An 8,969-nucleotide genomic window follows, 5' to 3' on the forward strand; every position below is an offset into this window, starting at 1 on the left:
TGGGAAGGCGGATTTATGCCCAGCATCACCACTCTCTCTGTCGGTGTGAAAACAAGTACAAGTGCTGTGCGGGAGCCACCATGAGCCCCTTTCCCACCCTCCTGAGATACCACCGGCCAAAGAACGAGGAGGAGGAGGAGGGAGGACGAAGCAGGGCTGCCCAGAGATCTCATGGTGGTCGGGGAGGGAGGGAGGCCAGCTGGAGCCAGAGGGTCTGTCCATCCTGGGGCAGCACATCAGGCATTGGCAGCTGTCATGGAATCATGGAGTGGTTTAGGTTGGAAAAGACCCACAGCCATGTACCTCTGCACCCCATCCCCACAGAGAAGCTTGGGATGGTGGGTGAGGGAGCGGGAAGGTGGCCCCTGCTGCCGTCCTGCCCTGCTGGGCTCCCTCCAGCCAGCACTGTGGTAGCCAGTTCATTACAGCTGCCCCACAACACACACATCCCATAAAATAACTCACCAGACCTCATGCAGCTGCCAAAACAGCAGAAGAGACAAGGTAACACTTAAAGAGCTGCCTATAAATTAGGTAAAAATAATTAATAATACATATAATATATTAACAGCGTTTCTGTGACATGATATGGATAATATACATTAATATATAAATACCTCACGAATAATTCAGAGTGTTTCCATTTCATCAACAATCACTGGCCAATGTATTTACTTTATGGTAAGGATTATACATTTCATTATAAATGGCTTGCTGGGCATGTCAGCAACTTTTACATCTCCATTCACTTTATTATTAATGGTTTCCTGAACAGTAATGGCATAATAATGCACACAATGCAGCATGAATATTTGATGTGGCATCTATAGTCTCCCATTTATCATTTATAACAGGCTACAAAAACATTATAAAACATTTATTACAAATTTATAGATCACTTTATACTAAAACAAAGTTGTGTTATAAATACATTATTAATCCTTTATGCCTTTTATAGGAATCCCTTGTAATAAGGCCTTAGCATATGTTGCTGCACGACCATAGCAAGAGTGGTGTGGTGAGGAGGAAATATGGCACGGTGAGCCTGCTCCCAAGTCCTGGGCGTGTTCTGTGAAGGAAAACAGAAACATCTGCACTCAAAATTAATCAGACTACCAAGGGACCAATCACAAGAAATGCTGGATTAACTCAAAGTCGAGTTTTTTCACCCCTCCCTCAAAAAAGACACTTGCCTTTGTGGCACTGGAGCCCTGAAAGCTGAGCTGTCCCACAATTCCACACCACCTTTTCATTAGATTAATAAAATTTGCATAATTTATGAAAAGCCTGGCTAACAACGGGCGGCCCTTCCCATCCTCAGGTAACATGGAGCTTGGTGAGAAATAAAGAGGATGTGCTGGGTTTAGGAAATGTATTTGTGGGGTTTCTTTCTGTAAGTCCCAAAGACTGTTTAGCAGTGTGCATCCCCTGCCACGTTTGCAATAGATGTAGTACAGCACTGGGAAACGAGGAGAAGGAAATGATGTTTGAAAACGGAGTGGTTGCCAGTTGCTGTTCATACAAACAGTGAAAATCTGCTTCTGAGCACAGCTTTGACACAGCTGTACTTACCCCTTTCAGATTTAATGGCCCAGATGGGGCATGGTGCAGGGAATGAGACTTAGTTTTTTAAAAATATATTTGTTTAACATGACAATCTGTCTTCTAACGAACTCGGTTAATGAGCTGATGCAGTTAGTCCCTTCTCATTACCTCTGCTTTGGGAAGGGCAGCTGGGGCTGGGTGGCAGGGGATGCAGACCCATGGAGCGGAAAGCCAGGCTGGACTTGTGGAGAGCAGTTGTGATTTCCTGTGTATCACAGGCCACTATGTTCCACCTTGTCCCTCCCTCCCACTGAGTCCTGTTTTTGACCGAGTCGGTTGTACCACAAAGGCATCCAGGCTTGCAGACACCAGAAGAAGAAACTTGGAGTTGCTGGCTCCAAGCTGTGCATCCCAGGAGAGGGTTAGGCTGGAGGTACAGCCCTTGGTGCACCAGAAGAAGCAGGTCTGCATTATACACTGAGGTGATTAAAATGACATCACTGAAGGAGTTTGCTAATGCAGTAAGAGTATTACTGCTGGGCCAGTAATGCTTTCCAAAGTACAGGTATCAGAGCCTTGTGCAGTGTTCTTAGTTGGTGATTAAGGAGAGCTCTGTAGGAGTTTACAGTTATGATGAGTCTTTAATGCACCAACAGGTAAACTAACCAGCACTAGAGAGAGGAAAGGGGCAGGAAGGGAGCAGAGCTGCCTGCACAGCTGCCTACATATTACCCACAGCTGCTGTGCTGCCAGGATGTTCCTCATGGGATGATGGTTACAAATCCTGACTCTGGATTGTATTTTTCCTTTCTACAACTTTTCCTTTGAGGAGCCTTACATGTCCTTATCCTGTTTCGCAGACCTTGCCCCTGCTCACTGAGCTTTTCCCAGTGCTGCTGGGTCAGGTTTCCCACCTGCAATGCACAGCTGGCTCATGGAGCAAAGCACAGTGCCTGCTCCCCTAGATCTCTTCCCAAGGCATGTTTGGAAGCTTGTTGGAGCAGCATACCACAGACATGGACTGATTTATTCTTCGCTACCTACAGACACTTTTCTTTCTCTTTCTCAGTCCCTCCCAGTTCTCTTCCTAGATACCAAACTGCAATGGAGAAATGCTGAGTGCTTCCTGACAGTTGTTATGACTGTGATTAGTGAGGATCACTCTCTGCCATCACGTCTTAAATTTATCCTGGATCCCATATGCAGCAGAATGCACTTCACCATTAGTAGGGAAAAAACCTTAAATACATGACTAGGACCACCCTAAAGCCCAAAGAAAAACAACCAACATTTGTTAGCTTGAGGGCTGGAAGACAGGAAAGGTCAATTCCTTGTATCAAACAATGCTGAGGCCTCATGAAGCTGAAAAGCAAGTGAGGCTTTTTTTTTTTCATAAGAGAGAGTAACATCATAGAAAAATTACATCTTTTAACTATTGTGAGAAATTAGCTGATCAAACTGAGCTACTTCCTAATTTTGCCGCAGGCTGTGTGCAGGGCTGTTCACTCCAAACAATAGGAAGTGTGTGTTGTAGCCAAGAGCTCTCATACATTCCCGTGCCAATGGCTTGTATTAAATTGAGGGATTCAAAACAAGAAGGAAAAAGTATGCATCTCATCAGTAACATGCCTCATCAGCTCTCTCTTCCCAGAAGGCAGCCAGGCTGACTCCACAGAGACAGAAAAGCCCAAAACAGGGAAAAGAAAGCCCCAACAATTTCACAGCTACTCACACAGAAATGCTTCTGTGTGATAACCTGCCTCTCCTCTGAGTCTGACTAGTTTGACCTGCAAAAGTAGCAGAAAAAAAGTTATTACCAAATTCAAGCCTGAACAAGAATTTCCACTGAAAAAAGATGAAAGTGAAATGTGAAGTTACAGCAAAAGGCACTTTGGGAAGGTTCTCTGTGACACATGCCCCTGAGAAGCTCATAAATGTAAATCCTTTATCCTAAAACCTCAAAGAAAAAAAACAGTGAGCATCAGAGCAAAGTGTGTTCTGTCTGTCAATCGAGTATAACACAATGTCACATCAAAACAGAAAAAAGTCTCTCTCCTTTGTCCCTCCTGCCTGCCATCCAGATGATTTGCTGGCTTTCCTGTCCCCTGAAACAGCGAGGTGAGGGACAGACTCAGAAAGTTATTTCCAGAGACTGATCACATCCTGCATCCTAGTCACCAAGCGAGAGGAAAAATAAAAAGGCCATAAACAGCAGCTTGGTGGGTCACCAGTCCCAGGGAGCTAAAAGCAGGTCTCCAATAGTATTGGGGATGGTATTTATTTCGGAAGGTGATCTCCCCTTCTGTTCCGAGGAAGGGGAGACAGGTGGTGGTGATCCCCAGTCTTTGCTCTGCCATGGCAGAGCGCTCCCTCCATCCTCTGGGAGCTGCAAATGTCACCATTCTTATCATAAAGCAAAAGCAAAGGTGTTCTGCTGATCAAAAATTTTTTGGATCACGAGACTGGGTGAGGTGACCCCATGTTTATCAAGGCATCACCACGGGAACAGGACCCACCCCGGAGCAGGAGCTGGCTTGGGCACTTGGGAATGCGTGTCTTATCAGTGGAGCAGAGTTTAAAACCTGTAAAGCCAATACAATTTGTTAGTCATTAACAGTGTGAACGTGCTGAAGCAAAAAAGCACTCTGCCTTTTCCAGGCCCTTTGTGGACATGAATAAGTGAAGCTTCCTTTTCCTGGTGGTGGGGGTAAATGAGGTCTTGTTTCACAGGAACACAAAGACACTTGCTCATCATTCAGTTTACTGCTGAACCCTGAAATCCAGCTGGAACCTCATCTGGAAAAGAAGCTTGCTCTTAGCTCAGGTTACTAACTTAATAGCAATAAAATCCTTGAGATAGAGTAACTCTAAAGGCCAGAACTTTCCACTTTTGCACTGAATTGATCTGACAAAGTACAAATTGCCTTGTTTTCACCCAGACCAAACCTGAAGCACTATGTGATTTATTTGGGGGAGAACAGGGACTCCCACAGAATATCTATGATAGTACAAAATTTGGACTCTCTCCAGTCCTGTCCTAGCAGCCACTGGTGTCCTCCGAAGCCATCAGCACCTGCTTGTCCCTGTGTTGCTGCCTGGTGTGGGGGGCACTACAAGCTCTGGGAGACAACTCATGATAGATGTGGTTTGGGATGTCCCCTTCACCCTGTGCTGAGTGCCCTTAGAGGTCTCACTCCTCTCCAAAGGCATTCCCAATAAAACTGTAAGCATCACTTTAGATTTTGAATCTCATTATTGGTTAAAAAAAACCAAACAAAACAGAGAGAGTGAAAGGGAGGTAATATTATTACTCTTCTGGTATGTTTTCCATTATTTGCATAATTGTTTAATGCTAATAAGACAATTAGTGATTCTTACAGCTTAATAATTACCCAGCAATGACTGGCCTATTGTAGCTTAATGAATTTTTTAATTCTTGCTGGGGGTCTTGACATTTTTTGCCCACTATCTTGTGTTACAGATGCTGTTCATGCAAACAGGGTAATGCCAAAGGCACGACACCACCAACTGCACAGGACAGGCAGATTTGTTATTATAGAGGTCTAATTTTAAAAGGATGGGAAATTGCAAGCTCTAAATTCTGCTGCTGTAGGGCCAAATTATATAAATACAAGGAGAGACAACACAGAGATCAGTCCACCTTAGGCAAATGCTACCCCTGTAGCAGCCAGGCTATTAAGGTGGCGTGGGGCTGGCTTTGACGTTCCCAAAGCTAACAGAAGTCTTACCATTTTTAGCTTTTAGTGAACTACTCTGTGAGTTAAACGTGAATCATACTGTCCTGAAGGGTGGTATGGCCAGAAGGAAGTTAATTGAGGGCAGGCAGGGGTGGGATTGTGTTTGTCACTGATGGAGGTCACAGATGAGGCTGGCTGGAGGAAGAGGATGGCAGGGCCCTGGGGAGCAGTCCCAGGAATAGACTCCACAGCCCACATTTACTCACAGATGCCAGGTAATGGAGATAGAGTTTTCCTCTCCTTTTTTATTTTGCACAAGACTCCTTGCATGCTGTTCCTTGCAAAGTGAGGCATCTCTTTATCCTTTCTTGTTTTCAATAACTGACCCAACGTTGGTGCCTTTAACCATGAAATCCCAGTTGTTGGCTCTTACCTGGGCACCCCTCCCTGCTGTTGACGTAGCAGGTTGGGCAGATTTTCCTCTGAGCTCAGTGTTGGGACTCTTCCAGCTCCCCAGTCCTAAGCATGTCCCAGAGGCAGTGGCCACTGAGTCAGGAACATGCAGGCACCTCCCTGGTTCATCATGCCCTGCTCATGGACAAACTCCCATGATATCCCTCATGGCTCCTGGGATGCACAGCCTTGCCTAGAGCTGGGTCAAACAGCCACAACCCTGCACCAGGGCATCAGCACCTGCAAGGGGCCACACTTCCAGCCACAGGGGTCTGGGAGGAGTGTGGTATGGCCAGGTTAGAGATGCCCACCTGTGCCCAGCCAAGCAGTGAAGGTCTATCATGTGCATGCTGGACAAGTGTCCATCTCCCTTCAAGGCTGCCACATCTGGGTCAAAACACCATGTTTTTATGACCACAGGTCATAAAAACATTTATCTCTGCAGCAGAGAGAAATGATTTGCAGCAGGAAACCATCACAGAAAGTGCCTGGTGTTTGCAGGGGATTTGTGATCCCCTGATGCTTGCAGGGTGTGGAGGTGGGAGCTGGTCACCTCTGTGGGGAAGCAGCTGGGCTTTGGGAGCACCCAACCATGGGGTGAGGAGGTGTCACATCCCTCTTCTCCCAATCCTCATGTCTCCTGCTGCACTCTGCCTACACCATGCCACCAGCTCCACCCAGGCATGCTGGGGCCTCTTCCCAGCCTTGATTCAGCTATTCTTGCCTCATCCTTGACAGGCAGTGCTCAGGGAAAGGCTCTGCAGTCCCTCAGCTGCTCCAGGGCTGCCCAGCTCCTCCTGGGCTCCCTTCACTCCCCAGCCCTGTACCACCTCTACCCAGTGCCAGCCATGCAGGTACCCAAGCAGGGCCAGCTGATGCACAAGGGTTGTGCCAGCCCTGCCCTGAGCTGGGTGCAGCCACAGGCTGGAGAAAAAAAACATGGCCAGTTTTCCCTTCACTTCATGCCTCCCCTGCAGCTGGAATGGGATTCCCAGTGTATCTGAGTAAACAAAAAGTCTCCCCATGAGCCAGTGTTAAGCACATTTCCCAGCCCCAGACACCAGCCCTGGCAGCCCAGTTCTGCTAAGGAAGCTTCTTGACTACAGGAGATCATGGCAGAAAAGTGTCTAAGCAGGGATTTTGCACCATTTTGGGATGTGCTGCCTGAAAGGCAGATGGGAGCAGTGACTTGCACTGGGTGAGTCATGGGGGCCCCCAGGTTTGGCCAGAAAAGACTCTGCAAACCTCCCCACCGCTCTTCTCAGCAAGGCACCAGCTCAAGACAGAGGAGACGGCCCCTGCCCCCAGGAGGAGCCCAGCAGTCCCGTGAAGGGTGACACTGTCAGCTCAGCAAGGATGGGAGGAGAGAAGGTGCTCAGCCAGGCAGAGATGAAAGTTACAGAGCACAGATTAAAAGGCGGGTGAGTGTCAGGCCATCAGTGCTGCTGTCACCAACCATTTGAGAGCTGTCACGGCTGCCTTCCCTGACAGCAGCCATGGGCTCCTGCTCTGAGCTGTCTTTGCACAGCCAGGCACCCCCTGACAGCCCTGTTCTCAGCCCTGATCTGGTTTTGGTGACGTGCTTCAAGCCAGGGCAACCTGCTTAGCTCCACTGGGTCAAAGCAGAGGGTGGCAGCAGAGCAAATGCATCGTGGGAACCTTCAATACAGCAAAAAAGCAGAGAGATCTACAAATCACAGATGATGCTTTTTGTACTGGGAGATCTACGGGAAGGCTTAGCTCTGCAGAGTAACTTCCACCCATGTTCTCTCCCAAAAGATGATTGCTGCTAAAGAGATCCTTCCACCTTCTTTCCACACTGCTTGCAAAACCTGGCCGTCCTGGTCAGAGGGTTCATGAAGTTGTTCTGCCAACATCCAAGCACATCCTGCTCTTCTGAAATAGGCATCCCAGAGCAGGTCTGCTCACCACAGGCATTGCCAAACAGACACAGTCGAATTTGGGTCCTACCATGCTGTTTGGTTTTGCCTGCAAATATTTCCAGTTGCAGCCCTGAAGCAGGATTTCTGGAAAGCCCCAGTAGGAGGGAGGATCTTCCCCAAAGCACCACCACTGCATTTGACTCGCTGTCTCTGTCCAGTAACAGTCTTGAGATATTTTTCTTGCTCCTTGATTCAAAGTCCTGTGAAAAGCCCTTTTCCAGCCAGTCCCACAAGTTGCTTTAGGCCTGCAGCAGCACCAGCTATCTCCCTGCTCTGACAAACTGAGCAGTGTCTTAATGATGTCTGATAAGGGACTAAGGTAAGGGTTCCCAGTGAGATTACTGGCTCCCCTTGGACAGGCGTTAATCCTGCTGTCACTGAGCCCCTCAGGAAACCCATTCCACTGACTTGATCTCCTTCAGCTGTTCCTCCACATAATTTATATGTGGCTAATTGCCACAGTAGTGGCTCCGGATGCGAAGCAGATGCCGCTGAGGAAAAGAGCATGTTGCATCCATAACTGATGGCTCTAATCTCTGTTTAAAGGCAAGGCTACTTACAGTTGATGGGAGGTTAAGATCTCCCCCTTTCTTCCCTGTCTCTCTGCAAAGCCAGCTGGACATTCATTCATGTTTTGACACGCCAACAGAAGTGCTCAGCTGTGGTATTCCTCATGTGCAAGAACAGACAATATTTCTCCACCCTGCCACCCATGAGGTCACAACTGTCCCTGCCACCAGCAAGGAGATACAGACTTATTTACAGTTACCTATAAAATTCCCCCAGGACCTTTGTCATGAGAGTACTACAGAGTTTCTCTGCTAACAAGTGGAGTGCCAGAGGAATAGAGACAAATGATGTGAGAACAAACTGGTGACTGGAGAACAAACATGCACAGCAGCAATTCCTCTGGAGCAGGGGGAAGGAAGATGCCTCCTTTTCTGCCCTCAAATGACAGCTGGCAAATAAGCCATCACCCTTATCAGCAGGCAAGGACCAGACAGGAGCGGTCAGAAGAGTCACAGGGAGGAACTGGCAGATCCCAAAGAGGAAACTCAGCTGTTTGTTCAAAGACTCCACTGTGACAGTGGCCAGCTGCTGGGATGTTTGCAGATGTACCGAGAAGTTTGTTTTACTTGTTTTTAAACAAGTTTTCCAAGGAACCTCTTAAAAGTTGTCCTGTCAGCAGTTGGTGCTGACCAATCTCATCCATGATACCCCACTGACCCTTCCAAACCTCCTCCACTTCCTGCATATCCTATAAAAGGCCAAGACAGCTCCGTTAGCTCTTGGCCATGGAGACAGGTCTTCCAGAGATCCTTTGTCTAGA

The 8,969-nt window shown here is 47.6% G+C and overlaps 1 long non-coding RNA gene across 1 annotated transcript; it reads right to left on the reverse strand.

Annotated features, from left to right (window-relative positions):
- Positions 1-505: 505 nt before the first annotated feature.
- Positions 506-4,216, reverse strand: LOC113953550. Its single transcript, XR_003529912.1, has 2 exons — positions 3,278-4,216; positions 506-1,069 (listed from the first exon to the last, which is right to left on the reverse strand). It is a non-coding gene; the product is annotated as an uncharacterized LOC113953550 (long non-coding RNA).
- Positions 4,217-8,969: the final 4,753 nt, after the last annotated feature.

The sequence above is a fragment of the Corapipo altera genome, unplaced genomic scaffold (genome assembly GCF_003945725.1).
Source record: "Corapipo altera isolate COAL_440 unplaced genomic scaffold, ASM394572v1 104, whole genome shotgun sequence".
Lineage (NCBI taxonomy): Eukaryota > Metazoa > Chordata > Aves > Passeriformes > Pipridae > Corapipo > Corapipo altera.